Source organism: Chelonia mydas, chromosome 10, assembly GCF_015237465.2.
Source record: "Chelonia mydas isolate rCheMyd1 chromosome 10, rCheMyd1.pri.v2, whole genome shotgun sequence".
Classification (NCBI taxonomy): domain Eukaryota; kingdom Metazoa; phylum Chordata; order Testudines; family Cheloniidae; genus Chelonia; species Chelonia mydas.
In genome coordinates this window covers 35791443-35806880 of record NC_051250.2, presented here as the reverse complement: position 1 = coordinate 35806880, position 15438 = coordinate 35791443, and the positions used below count along the sequence as shown (strand labels likewise).

At 49.0% G+C, this 15438-nt stretch overlaps 1 protein-coding gene across 2 annotated transcripts in view; it reads right to left on the bottom strand.

The window, feature by feature from the left end:
- Positions 1-9607, bottom strand: part of LOC102939986 (ankyrin repeat and fibronectin type-III domain-containing protein 1) — a 562352-nt gene extending 552745 nt beyond the window's left edge. Inside the window, exons 1-2 of one of the 2 annotated variants that reach the window (XM_043524023.1) lie at positions 9416-9607; positions 1861-1991 (exon numbers count right to left, since the gene is read on the bottom strand). The gene's annotated coding sequence lies outside the window, so the exon portion shown is untranslated. Of the gene's footprint in view, positions 1-1860; positions 1992-9134; positions 9226-9415 lie in introns of those variants that run through there. The other variant, XM_043524024.1, reaches the window with a different exon arrangement.
- Positions 9608-15438: the final 5831 nt, after the last annotated feature.

The following is a 15438-nucleotide window of genomic DNA, read 5'->3' as shown; positions in this document are numbered from 1 at the left end:
GCACCTCCCAGTCAAACACGTCCAAGCACAATTCCTAGCCAATCAGTAGCAGTCAGATTTGTTACCCTTCAGGATCAATAACCCTGGATGCTGGCTCCCTGAATTTCCTTCACAGTCACCTTCAGTAGAAGGTGGTTTGCTGTTTGGACCACCTCCAGTCCCAGAGGGAACTGTGTGACTGCAGCCTTCCAACTCTATCAAGGCATCAGCATGTGGCAGGCAAAAGGGAACCCCATTCATAAACAGTGGTGTTACCTAGCAACTCTGTGTTCTTGGGGAGCCAGCGCGCAGTACCCAGCCTGTCTGAGTCATGAAAGACCTTCCCCACCCCAGCCTCTGCTTGAACCAAATCTGCATCAGAAGAAAAACTTACAAAAAGCAATGAAAAGGCAGCGGGAGACACACCTTGACCCCACGGATAAGGATGACAGGATTAAGGAAACTCCGTTAGCCTCATTTGCATTGAAGATGGCAGAAGGAGGTATCTCCATTAGCATACAGAATGGAGAACAGAGATTCCAAGACAAGAACCGCATGGAACTCTGGGACCAGAAAAGCAGGGAAGCACTGCATGATGGGGGATCTCTGCTCCAGATGTTAATGAACCCATGCCTGCACACACCCACCTCAGTAGTTATCAGACCAATTCTAGTAATGAATCCTTTATTGGTATCCAAAATAATGAAGCTCCCTAACTGCACTGCGAGCTCCTTCCAAGGAACACTGCCCAAAGCCAGGAATGATCAGCTCCCATGGTCTAGCTTGAACAAAACAACTCTGGTATACTCCCTTGTTTACACATAAACAAATGTAGTGTTCTCCCTTGAACCATTGTTGTTTCTCTACAAAATCCCCTACCCATGCTCAAGTAAGTGTTCTGATGCCAGGATACAAAATTTGCATCAGTTCCATTGGGACTTCATCTTCTCCTGACTGATCGTGCTGGGGGCTCTGCCTGTGGTGAGAACCCAGCTCTCTCTCTCTCTCTAAGTATAGTCTTCTGACCCTGACTTGTGTGATCAGTTACAGTTTTCTACACCTGACTTTTATAATCAATTTAAGTTAGATTTAATATTATAACTGTTTTGTCTGTTTGGCTCCCCTATGGTTATTACCTGGCAATAAATAACTTTCATAATTGAGCTGGTTGCTTCTCTCTCTCTCCCCCACTCCTGGGTGCTTTTTGGTTTCCTCATTCGCTCTTCAGCAACGCTCCTCATACCTAAGCTAAAAGACCCCTGCAGTGCCCAAAAATCCTGTGGGGTTTGCTCATCAAGTGGGTTACTACCAGAACAATTGTAACGTGAAAGTGGGGACAGGGACATGCTGAACCTAGGACAGCTTGGAAGTGCTGCTCGACCCAGCCTGCTCAGGCGGGCTCTGTTCCGGCGCAGGGCCCAGGGCGTACGAGGGTGGCAGCTTGGAAGTGCTGCTCGACCCAGCCTGCTGAGTCCAGGGACACATAAGGGGTCAGCTTGGGAGTGCTGATTAACCCAGTCCTCTCCGACACGGGGTGGGGGTGGGGTGTGCATGTGAGATTCTGAGGCTGGAAGAACCCAGCCCTGGGGAACCTAGGTCCCACAGGGTAGCTCCATTCAGAGGGAACTTGCAGCAGGGAGAAGTAGAGCTCCGTATGAGAACACAAGTGACACAAGCTGTACATTGACAGAAGTACAGACACCTCCCCCCCAAGAGTAACCCTAATAAATGAGCATACCCCAAAGTAACGGGCAAAGCTGGTAACAGTGGAACCAAGAAGTACCCTAGAAGATTAATTGGAGGCCTGTGTTAAGTGCCTTGCATACACTTAGTGCTACGCAGATAATTCGATAGACAGACAGACACTCAGTGGAGTCTTACCGCCAGTGGGACAGTGTAGATGGCTACTTCTGATGCTCTGCCAAGCCAATCACTCTTCATTCCACAGTCACGAAGTTATTCCAGCCAGTGAGCATTAGGTGCCTCCAGGAGATGTCACAGCCAGATGTGTGCTGTAGATACAATGGAATAAAAACTGGGTTTGATATTACACTTTCCACGTACCACAAAGCACTTTACAGAGTACCGAATTAGAAACAAAGTGCCACACTACACAGGCAAACGCATCAGCTAGTTGGAACTCAACTAGACATCACAGAGTGCTTTGGATATCAGAAGCTCTTATACTGGGGCTAGAGCAGGGACGGGGGTGTTGGGGAGGGCAAACTGTAATGCATCCAGGTTTGCAACCCCCACTACAGAAGGGATGTCGACAAATTGGAGAGAGTCCAGTAGAGGGCAATGAAAATGATCAGGAGGCTGGGGCACATGACGTATGAGGAATGGCTAAGGGAACTGGGCTTATTTAGTCTGCAGAAGAGAAGAGTGAGGGGGGATTTGACAGCAGCCTTCAGCTACCTGAAGGGGGGTTCCAAAGAGGATGGAGCTCGGCTGTTCTCAGTGGTGGGAGATGACAGAACAAGGAGCAATGGTCTCAAGTTGCAGTGGGGGAGGTCTAGGTTGGATATTAGGAAAAATTATTTCACTAGGAGGGTGCTGAAGCACTGGAATGGGTTACCTAGGGAGGTGGTGGAATCTCCATCCTTAGAGGTTTTTAAGGCCCGGCTTGACAAAGCCTGGCTGGGATGATTTAGTTGGGGTTGGTCCTGCTTTGAGCAGGGAGTTGGACTAGATGACCTCCTGAGGTCTCTTCCAATCCTAATCTTCTATGATTCTATGAAATGGCAGCTGTATAATGCCCTAGTACAAAGAACTAGGAATTGTATGGAGTGGGGGGGGCGGGGGGGGGACCTTACCTAGTGACTACCAATAATGTCAATAGTTTTCCCATTCTCTTTTTCAGACACTTCACCGCAATGACCATCGAGCACCCAGTAAAGAAAGGACATTCATGCAACTACGTTCTTTAAAGGTTAAAGCAGGCAGAGCAGAGGAGGCATGAGGTAATTCAATAATAGGCTAAGTCAGAGGAGTCGGAAGCAACCCACATAAATGGAGGGAGGAGAAAAGGGACACTGGGAAATAATTTGTCAGCATCCTTTTAAATTGCACACCAAGAGCCACTTACTGCCCTCAGTTCCCATGCTGAACACTTGCATCAATGGGAGTTGCACTTGTGGATCAGCTTTGGGAATGCTATCGGATTTTTCAAACCCACACCTGAATTTTAGCAGGGTCTCATAACCAGCTGGCCTTCCTTTTGTTCTTAGTTTTAAGAATTTCATTTTTCATCATGTTGCTTTTCAATTACCACTGTTAAGTCTTTCCACAAGGGCTCAGTAAGGACACTGGCCCATTGCCACATCTCTCTCTATGCCTAAAATTATCACCTGAGCAAAAGCAAAAAGAAAAGGAGTACTTGTGGCACCTTAGAGACTAACCAATTTATTTGAGCATGAGCTTTCGTGAGCTACAGCTCACTGAGCTGTAGCTCACGAAAGCTCATGCTCAAATAAATTGGTTAGTCTCTAAGGTGCCACAAGTACTCTTTTCTTTTTGCAAATACAGACTAACATGGCTGCTACTCTGAAACCTGAGCAAAAGCACTGTCCTTAAATACCATTAATTTCTCTCTCAAACCTACAGACCTAAAAGTGGCAATACTTCAACAAAAAAACTTCAAGAACAGACTCCAACGAGAGACTGCTGAATTGGAATTAATTTGCAAACTGGATACAATTAACTTAGGCTTGAATAGAGACTGGGAGTGGATGGGTCATTACACAAAGTAAAACTATTTCCCCATGTTTATCCCCCACCCCCCACTGTTCCTCAGACATTCTTGTCAACTGCTGGAAATGGCCCACCTTGATTATCACTACAAAAGGTCTCCCCCCCACCTCTCCTGCTGGTAATAGCTCACCTTAAGTGATCACTCTGGTTACAGTGTGTATGGTAACACCCATTGTTTCATGTTCTCTATGTATATAAATCTCCCCACTGTATTTTTCCACTGAATGCATCCGATGAAGTGAGCTGTAGCTCATGAAAGCTTATGCTCAAATAAATTGGTTAGTCTCTAAGGTGCCACAAGTACTCCTTTTCTTTTTGCGAATACAGACTAACACGGCTGCTACTCTGAAATCTCTCAAACCTGCCATCCACATCCATCATATGCTCACTCTGAAGCAGAGGTACTAAGCCTGAGGGGCTCACAATTTTGTTTCACATAAATAGGCTCCGCCAAGACTATTTAGTGTCATTTAGTTTCAGGGCCTGAAAAATCCAATTCCCTGCAACTGAGAAGCTTTCTGCAGGTGAACAAAGGGAACTAAGCCATCAATTGTCACAAAATATAAGCTTTCATTTAAAAAAAATGTTTTTATCCATTTTATTTGAGTGCAGAAAATTAGCAGTGTGAAGAGAATGGAAGCTGATGCAATTCTGTCTTCCCAAGTCTGCAACCCTCTCCCCAGCTTCATTGCCTCTGCTGCTGCTCCTAGCTTTGTCCAGCAGCAAAAATGAAACTGACCATGACAGCTATCAGTTTCAGAGATATTACTGAGAACCCTAGAACAGCAGTGAAACTGTCAAGAATTGCATCTATTTCATGCTGCTACTGCTGTTCGGGAAAGCTCTCAGCAGAAAACATGGCACAAAACTGTGCCCTCGGATATGGCTGGGGACCCTCCCCCGCAACTTCGTAACAGCCCCTAGCTAGAAGGCATCTGATAATTTTTTCAAGCCCTGCAGTATTATGGACCCATCTGCCATGTGATTCCTTCTGTAAGAGCCAAGTGCTTTCATCGTCACATGACAGTTAAACAGGGAAACTCATGCAGTTTCAAGATGATCTCAACATTTCATAAAAAGAAATATTAAGCCAGCTCTAAAAGGAACTCCCATTCAGCCCTGCTTGGATGACTGGAGCATTCCTGGTGACCTGAGGTTTGTACACAAGGGGTGGTTTATATACCTAAGAAGGATGAGGCATAACTAGGTGCATCTCTGACCTTCTTTCCCCACCCCTCCTGCACTGCCTAGCCCCAAGAATTCATATTTCCCACACAGACAACCTCTAGGCGAAGGGAAAGATATACTACAAGGTGTTCAGCTACAGAGCAGCTTGTGGGGCTGGGAAAACCCTATCACCTGAGGATGGGGAGGGACTGGAAAAAGTTAGAAGAGAGTATCAGCAAAGACCAGAACAGATATGAAATCTGATGCAGCGGAAATAACATTCCAAAACACCGAATCCCACCTAGCTTCTACCCACCTTGGCAAACGAAACTCATTTTGATATTAGTTAAATGCCCATGATACGTGTGCTATGTATTTAAAAATAGACAATGGGAAGGATAACAAACATGAAAGGGGATCCCACCCCTGAAAAATTCATGTTTAAACCATCTCCCAAATGAAAGTGAATAGCAGGCTGCCATAACACTTGAGATCCCAGGTCTTCAGCTGGGCAACCCACCAGCAACAATTCTACATCTCATCATGCCCCAGCTCTCTCAGCCAGCTTCATTAAAAACCATTGTCCATTTCATTTTTTTATTAGTTTTCTATTAGAAGTGATATGTCCCCATCCTCCTGCCCCCTTCCCAAAAATCCACATTTATATTTATAAACCTGTTATGGATCCATCCTCCTCATCTGTTACAGTAGATAAATATTCTCTTCTCCATGTAAACAATACAGAGTGTTACTGAGCTGGTGTCCATTCAATACCCTGCAGTATGCTACAGCAATCCATAACATGAATGATGCTGCAAGGCGGACACCTATTAAAAAAAATTACAGCACTTCCACAATTGACAATAACTAGACTCTTTAAAATTAAATTGTTAAAGCTAACAAGGTGAATTTATTCCTCAGATTATAAATCACTGGAAGGAAAGGGTTTCTAATTAAAAATACTGATTGCCTCAACAACTGTTATGCCAGGGATATCTTCTAACTATTGATTTAATCATCCCTGAGGAATACACAAAACACTAACAGACCTAGTTTTTTCACATGACTGAACATTGAAAATACAGTTTGCTCCTCCCTACCAACATCAGCTGGCATTTTTCATTTGAGGAAGCTATTATTATTTGCACAGCACTGGGATGCTAGGTGCTTTTTACGTGAGAAAACTTCTCTGGGAAAACACATTTGGGGGGGTCACATCACTTTTCCTACAGAAGCTCCCGTTTCTCCCGCAAGATTTGTTATCCTCAGCTAAACCATATGGCCCTTCTCCTGAATCCCAGTTCATCCTAGTGGCTTTTACTGATGCGCAAGGGATATCTTCTCCACCTGTGCAGACACCTGACAGCACTATCTAGACATACCCAAGGCGGCAAGTTTCCTACTTCCGGGGAACATTTGGCTGCCTCTTGGTGGTTATTAGGAAAAAGACTGTGGGTTTTTTTCTCTCCGCGGATGAAATGGAAAATGTCATGTCCTCGGAATTCCAACTAGGCACAAACACGTGCCCACAAACTTTTCAAATGCATTACCCAAGAATGTTCTTGGCACAAACTTCTTTGCAGTTACCCACGCTAGCTGGGCAAAAGCCATAGCTAGACACACCTCTGGCTCTATCGGGAGAAAGAGTTGACTCAGTGACAGCTCCACCATTTGGGGCAGGTTGGGGATAGAGGGGAGGCTACCAAGCAGGTTCCAAGTTTCTTAAACATGTCTTAATAGTCTTAAAGACTTTATAGAAGTACAGAGTACAGGAAAAATGTTCCCTGAGCAGAAAAAGTGGGTGTGATACAACTAAGGGAAACCCAGGATTAAACCATACAAGGCAATGTTCCTCAGTCGCATTGATCACTTCTAGAGTTATGAGTTAGAAAGGGGTAAAAATATTTACAATACAGAGGGGGAGGAGAGAGAAAGAATTCCCTCTTACCTAAATGCAGTAATTCTCACCCAGAGACGAAGATAGTTTGAAAAGGAGAGGGAAAAGGATGAGAAAATCCCTTCCTGTCATGATAAAGGTTTTGTAGAACTTGGACAATGTTTCTCGCCCAGACGCTGCAGACAAGAGAATAGAAATGTTGAAGTATGCAGTATACGGGACTGGCATGAATAGGAGCAGAGATTGCAAAATAACTGATTGTTCCTTTAGAGCCCCATTCAGCATTGTACTTGAGCACATGTCTAACTCCAAGCACTGAAGCCAATGGGATTTCTCCAGTGCTTGAAATTAAGCATGCTTAAATACTTTACTGAATAAGAGCCTGAAGGAACAACACTTTAGACTTCCCCACTCCCTCTTTTTGAAAGATGTGTAAACTTCTTCTTGACTAAATCCAAGAATCAGCCTCTTTAAAAGAACATATAAACACATTCTACTACTAGGAAAGCCACTTCCATGGTTTTGACTGGCTAAGTTTCAATGCCACCTGTCTGAGAACTTCCGCTGGCTGCCCTCTCTGACAGACCCAAAAACAATCCAACCTCAAATGAAAAAGCAAAAGACCAGCACAGGAACCAGACAGAACTCAATGCTTCATCACACTGGGATAGAGGGTAAACTTTTTAATCACCCTGAGATCCACAATTCCCCTCCTAACAAGACACCCTGAAAAAAATATACCACACCCACTCGCAAGAAAGAAAAAGCAGCCTGCTGGAACCAAATGTTTACAGCACAGCTGTCTCCTCACCAGAACTTGCATTTTGTAGGGAAATCCTTTTAAAAAAAATTAAGCCCCAATGATGGAATTAACCTGTCAGATGAATGAAAAACTCCAGTTTGCTAAACAATGCATTGTAATTATCAAGGACTTTTTGAATAAGCCATTCAAATGAACAAATCTGCTGTGAAGCCAGTTTAGTTACATTGACAATGGAACCTTTCTTAAAACGAAAGGCCTAGCAAAAATAAAGCTGTTCAAGGAATACACTCACTGCACAGCCTGCACCACGACTTCTACACAGAGGGATCTGTGGGGCTTGCCTCCTCTCCTACCGCAGGGGGACGATGGGATGAGAAGCTATTTCAAGGCAGATTCTTTTCATGCAAAAGGACTGAAACTGAACAGCAAAACAGCATTACAAGAGCATTAAGTAATCCTACCCCTGCAGTTTGCGTTTTGCTATCCAATTAGCTAATCCAAGTGTAAAAGGAAAAGTCTATTCCAAAATCAGAAGATATTTTGCAAGGCATGGCCTATTGGAATACGTGTGCTACTACGGTTTGAAAAAAATTCAAAATAAAAAGAATGGATGCCAGAGCAATGAAACAGTAAATTAATGTACCACGACCAGAGGAATCCGGTTTTGGATTGAGAATCAGGGAATCCACATTAGCACTTCAGGTGCAGAAGAGTTTGGAAATGCCTTCTGCTGTTCTCCCTTTCCAACTCTTTCTGTTGCTGTTGGAGGCATGTGCCCCTCTTCCCTCCCCTCCCCTCCTTTTAAAAAAGAGTCAGAAATGGTTTAAAAAAAAAAAACATGTAAAATTCTGCCAACATCTCCCTCCCTGTTCCTCATTAAAGCAGACAGCCTTGCTCACTTGTTCCGCTGCCTAGCGAACGGGATGTTCCCCCACCAAATAGTCTGGGCTGGGAAGCAGGAAACCTGTCCTTCCACAAGAACTCTTGCAAAGCACAGACCTGATGCAAAACCAAGTGCATTGCAGGCTTGGTGCCCCTATCTGCACTGGGCCTCCAAAGCCAGGGGTCACATTCGCCCCTGGGGTAACTGCCTTGGAAGCAACGGGGCCAGGGAGAATCCACCCCCCTTGTTTCCGAGGGATGGAGCAGCAATTTCCCTGTGTGTCTGCAGCACAACCCGGCACACGCACAGCACGAAGAGCGCTACGGGATTTCCAAGGAACAAACGCCCGCGGAGCCAAGCCGGGCTTAGCCCGACGCAGCAGCGCCCTAACCCGGGCGATTCGCGGCCGCGGCTGAGCTCCGGTGAGGACGCGTTAGCGGCAGCAAGAGGAGAAAGCAGAGGCTGGATCTGCAGAAGCTGCCTCAGTCCGGCCAGACACAGACCCGGCAGGGATCAGAAACGCTGCCCCAGCCTCTCCCTTCTCCTCCCCGGCCCGCTGCCTGGGGCTCCTTGTCTGCAGGCTTCTGAACTCCCCCGCCCCGCGCCAGGCTGGAGGAGGGGGGGGTCCCAGAGCTAACCCGTCCGCCCCACAAAGGCATGTCCTGGCAGTGCTCACCCAGCCACGCACCCACCTGCGGGGCGCCCCCGCTGCCCGCCCCCGGGAAGTGCCCGGGCTACCCACGCCACACGGCCACCGCGCACTCCCCACTGCCGTGCATCCGACGCCAGACTGTTGCATCCACCCCCAACGGCCCAGCCCCATGCAACGCCCTCCCCCTTTCACCCAGCCCCCTCACTGTGTCCATGACCCCTGCCCAGCGCCCCCTGCCCCACACAGTAGCTCCCTGCCTGCGCCGCGCCCGCCCGCCGCGGGGAGGGACGCGCTGCCCTCGGGGGACCAGCAGCCCCTTACCCGGAGCACGGAGAAAAGTCGGGGGCAGGCGCAGCCCGGGGCAGGAGGCGGAGACGCTGCGGGCTCCCGCAGGACACACGGCGGCTGTCTCCATGCCCCGGCCTCTCTCCGGCAGCTCTGGGAGCGAGAGCTGGGCGGCCCCGCCTCGTCCCGCCCCTGCGAGCGGCGAGGCAGAGGGGTGCCGCCGGGGGCAAGGGCAGGAGAGCCTGAGACAGGCCTGGGGGGCAGACCACTGAGGAGGCAAGAGCCACTGAGGGGAGGCCTTTACGGGGGGGCAGGACACTGGAGGAGGTGGGGCCAAGAGCGCTGCGGGGGGGGGGGGTCACTTGGTGAGGTGGGGCTAAGAGCCGCTGAGAGGGGGAGGTCATGTGGGGGGGAAGAGCCACTGAGCTGGGCAGGTCACTGAGGGTGGGGGGCTAAGAGTCACTGAACAGGTCACTGAGGGTGTGGGGCCAAGAGCTGCTGAGGGGGGCCAGTTACTGGGGGGGACTGGTCACAGGGGTGGGGGGAGCTACTGAAGGGGCTGGTCATTGGGAGATGGGGCTAAGAGCCACTGAGTGGGGCAGGTCACTGGGTGGATGGGGCCAAGAGTTACTGAGAGGGTCGGGTCAGGTCACTGGGGGATGGGGCCAAGACCCACTGAGGAGGGCCAGTCATTGGGAGGTGGGGCCAACAGCCACTGACAGGGACCAGTCACGGTGGGGGAGAGCTACTGAGGGGGGCTGGTCATTGGGAGATGGGGCTAAAAGCCACTGAGTAGGGCAGGTCACTGTGGCGGGGGCAAGATCCACTGAGGGAGGCAGGTCACTGAGAGTGTGGGGCCAAGGGCTGCTGAGGTGGGCAGTCACTGGGGGTGGGACCAAGAGCCACTGAGGTGGGCCGGTCACTGGGGATGGGGGTGGTGGAGCCAACAACCACTGAGGGGGACCGGTCACGGGGCAGGGGAGGGCAAGAGCCACTGAGGGAGCAGGTCACTGAGGGTGGGGGGCTAAGAGTCACGGAGGGGGCCAACAGCCACTGAGAGGAGCCGATCACTATGCGGAGGCCAAGAGCCACTGAGGGGGGCAGGTCACTGGAGAATGGGGCCAAGAGCCACTGAGGGGGGAAAGGGTCACTTAAGGTTCTTAGCGGAAGACTCACTGCGGGTAAGGGTCACTGAGGGGGCTTTTGGAGAGTCTGTGTGGGGTTGAGGAAGCTGCGGGATCAAGAGCCATTGCTGGGAGAAAGGTGCTGAGTGAGGATTTGCTGCCTCACACCCGAGGACCACCCATCTCCTTGCCTCTTGACCACGGCGCCCTGGGTGGTCGCCCACATTGCCTGCCCTAAGGCCGGCCCTGTGTGAGAGAACCTTTGTTTTTACATTTCCCAGCTTTTGAGTGTTTACAATTGTAACCCCAATGTCAGCTTTTGTATTTAATAGAGCAGAAGGGAAAGAAAGAAAACAAGAGATGTACTAAGTTAAATGTTACTTTTAAATCATGTAAAAATATTATGCTAAGACATATACAAGTGGTTGATTTTATGTACTGTATGTTTATAGACACAAAATAGACATACCCACAGTATTGTACATTTGAGGTTTCACATGCATCTAACAGGAAGTACATCAGGGCACAGTACTATGGTTTTCAAAGATCTGGGGATCCTGACACCCCACTAAACACCTGCAGGATCAAAGGACTGCAGTGCTTCCACTCTATTGCTTTTCAACCTTTTCTTTAGATGTAGCTGGCCCTCTACTCTTCCCTCACCCCCAGTCCCGGCTGGCCAGCACTCAACTACTTGGACTTGTGGGCTGGAATGCAGCTGCAGTTCTTCACTAGCCAGCTGTAGCTGCTAACCACATGCCATGCGGCTGCAATTCACAGTACCCTAGTTTCTCCAGCACTGCTATACACCATGGTGCTCCCATTCCATTCCTATCCCACAGCTATCTGGGAACTCACACACATACGCAAGTTGCAGTCACTTAAGACCCTGAACCACCCATCCCCAAGAATTCCAACTGAACTGCTGCTGATTCCCTCCAACACAAGCGTACCTGCACAAAATGTTCTGAAAAACAAGGGAATGAGGACAAAGGCTATGAAAGTACTCCAATTTTACTGAAGTCGATTTTGTGGAACAGATTGTATAAAGTCGAGTGCATGCGTCCACATTAAGCACATTAATTTGGCAGTGTGCGTCCACAATACCATGGCAAGCGACGACATTCAGAGCAGTGCACTGTGGGTAGCTATCCCACAGTTCCCGCAGTCCCCGCTGCCCATTGGAATTCTGGGCTGAGCTCCGAATGCCTGATGGGGCCAAAAATTTGTTGCGGGTGGTTATGGGTAAATGTCGTCAGTCAACCCTCCCTCCCTCCATGAAAGCAACAGCAGACAATCATTTCGCACCCTTTTCCCTGGATTGCCCAAGCAGATGCCATAGCACGGCAAGCATGGAGCCCGTTCAGCTCACCGCAGCAGTTATGACCATTGTAAACACCTCGCGCATTATCGTGCAGTTTATGCAGAACCAGCACCTGAAAAACCAGGCGAGGAGGCGACGGCAGCGTGGTCATGAGGACATGAACACAGATTTCTCTAAAACCAGGGTCCCCAGCAATTTGGAGATCATGGTGTTACTGGGGGAGGCTCATGCCATGGAACGCCGATTCTGGGCCTGGGAAACAAGCACACAGTGGTGGGACCGCATAGTGTTGCAGGTTTGGAATGACTCCCAGTGGCTCCAAAACTTTCGCATGTGTAATGGCACTTTCATGGAACTTTGTGACTTGCTTTCCCCTGCCCTGAAGCGCAAGAATACCAAGATGAGAGCAGCCCTCACAGTTCACAAGCGAGTGGCAATAGCCCTGTGGAAGCTTGCAACGCCAGACAGCTACTGGTCAGTCAGTAATCAATTTGGAGTGGGCAAATCTTCTGTGGGTGTTGCTGTGATGCAAGTAGCCAACGCAATCATTGAGCTGCTGCTATCAAAGGTAGTGACTCTGGGAAATGTGCAGGTCATACTAGATGGCTTTACTTCAATGGGATTCCCTAACTGTGGTGGGGCTATAGACGGAACGCATATCCCTATCTTGGGACCGGACCACCAGGCAGCCAGTACATAAACGGAAAGGGGTACTTTTCCATGGTGCTGCAAGCACTGGTGGATCACAAGGGACGTTTCATCAACATCAATATGGGATGGCCAGGAAAGGTTCATGACGCCCACGTCTTCAGGAACTCTGGTCTGTTTAAATGGCTACAGGAAGGGATTTATTTCCCAGACCAGAAAATAACTGTTGGGGATGTTGAAATGCCTATAGTTGTCCTTGGGGACCCAGTCTACCCCTTAATGCCCTGGCTCATGAAGCCGTACACAGGCACCCTGGACAGTAGTAAGGAGCTATTCAACTATAGGCTGAGCAAGTGCAGAATGGTGGTAGAGTGTGCATTTGGACATTGAGAGGGTCGCTGAGGCAGTTTACTGACTCACTCAGACCTCAGTGAAACCAATATTCCCATTATTATTGCTGCTTGCTGTGTGCTCCACAATCTCTGTGAGAGTAAGGGGGAGATGTTTATGGAGGGGTGGGAGGTTGAGGCAAATCGCCTGGCAGCTGAATACGTGCAGCCACAAACCAGGGCGGTTAGAAGAGCACAGCAGGAAGCGTTGCGCATCAGAGAAGCTTTGAAAACCAGTTTCGTGACTGGCCAGGGTACTGCGTGACACTTCCATTTGTTTCTCTTGATGAAAACCCACCCCCTTGGTTGACTCTAAATTCCCTGTAAGCCACCCGCCCTTCCCTTTTGCTTGCAAAGGAAATAAAGTCACTATCATTTAAAAAACATGTATTCTTTATTCATTGATTATAAAAAGAGGGAGATAACTCACAAGGTAGCCCAGGTGGGATGTGGGAGGAGGGTAGGAAGGAAGGAAAAGGCCACTTTGCAACTTGTTGAATGACAGCCTTCTGTTGCTTGGGCTGTCCACTGGGGTGGAGTTGTTGGGTGCCCAGAGCCTCCCCACCCGCATTCTTGGGCATCTGGGTGAGGAGGCTATGGAACTTGGGGAGGACGGAGGGCAGTTAAACAGGGGCTGCAGTGGCAGTCTGTGATCCTGTTGCCGCTCATGAACCTCCACCAGATGCCGGAGCATGTCCGTTTGATCCCGCAGTAGCCCCAGTGTTTTCTCATGCCTCCGCTGATCTTCCTGCCACCATCACTCCTCACGTTCATCAGCCGCTTTCCTGTACTCTGCTATTGCGTACCTCCACACATTCTGCTGAGCTCTGTCAGTGCCGGACGACTGCATGAGCTCAGAGAACATTTTATCGCGCATGCGTTTTTTTCGCTGCCTTATCTGAGATAGCCTTTGGGACGGAGGAGGGAGGCTTGAAACATTTGCAGCTGCTGGAGGAAAAAAAAGGGAGTGAAGTATTTAAAAAGATACATTTTACAGAACAATGGCTATACTCTTTCATGGTTAACAACGCTATTCACATTACATAGCACATGTGATTTTGGTACAAGGTCGCATTTTGCATCTTATATTGAGTGCCTGCGGCTTTGGTGTTAGAGCTCACACATGCAGTGCCGGGCAACAGAATTCAGCTTGCAGGCGGCCATGGTAAGCCATAGTCTTTCGGCTTCTGCAACCTTCATAACAGCAGCACCCTCCTCTTCCATACCAAGCAAAGCACGTTGAATTGGCCATTTAGTGCTGCGGTTTTCCTGTTAACGTGCAGCAGCAGAAACCAAACTAACCCCCCACTCCCCGCCCCATCCAATTCTCTGGGACGATTGCTTTACCCCTCACGCCACTGCATGTCTGGTATCAGGGAAGATCCCTGCTAGCCAAACGTGAACAGCTCAGCACCAATGCCCCCCCCCCCCCCCGCATGGCTAACTGCAGGGAGGATTTCTTTTCAGCCACAGGCAAACAGCCCAGTAGGAACGGCCACCTCTGAATGTCCCCTTAATTAAATTCCCCATGTTTCAACCAGGTAACTATGAACGATATCACTCTCCTGAGGATAACACAGAGAGATAAAGAATGGACGTTGCTTGAATGCCAGCAAACATCGGGACCATACGCTGCCAGGCTTTGTCATGCAATGATACCAGATTACTTGCTACTAGCATGGCGTGGTAAAGTGCCCTACCATGGAGGATGGAATAAGGCTGCTCTCCCCAGAAACCTTCTGCAAAGGCTTTTAGAGTACCTCCAGGAGAGCTCAAGGAGATGTCCCTGGAGGATTTCTGCTCCATCCCCAGACACATTAACAGATTTTTCCAGTAGCTGTACTGGCCGCAAATGCATCCCAAGTCCTCAGGGCTACTTAATCATTAAAAAATGCTTGCTTTTATAAGATGTATTATATTTTAAAAGGTACACTCACCAGAGGTCCCTTCTCTGGCCTGGTTGGGTTGGGAGGGTATTTCAGTCAGGGTGATAAAAAGATCCTGGCTGTTGGGGAGAATGGTGTGCTGTGTGCTCTCCTCAAGCTCATCCTCCTCCTCATCTTCCCCATCCGCAAAATTCTCAGGCATGGCGGACCGTACCCCATCATCAGAGTTCATGGACAGGGGCGGGGGTAGAGGTAGCGGCCCCCCCTAGAATTGCATGCAGCTCAGCGTAGAAGTGGCATGTCTGGGGCTCTGTCTTGGAGCGTCCGTTTGATTCTCTGGTTTTCTAGAACGCTTGTCTGAGCTCCTTAAGTTTCACGTGGCACTGTGTTGCATCCCTGCTGTAGCCTCTGTCCCTCATGGCCTCGGAGATTTTTTGAAATGTTTTGGCATTTCATCTTTTGTAACGTAGTTCTGATAGCATGGATTCGTCTCCGCATACAGCGATCAGATCCAGTACCTCCCGTTCGGTCCATGCTGGAGCTCTTTTTCGATTCTGGGATGCATGGTCACCTGTGCTGATGAGCTCACCTAGCCAAACAGGAAATGAGATTCAAAAGTTCCCTGGGGCTTTTCATGTACACCTGGCTAGTTCAGAGTGCTATCCAGAGCTGTCACAATGGTGCACTG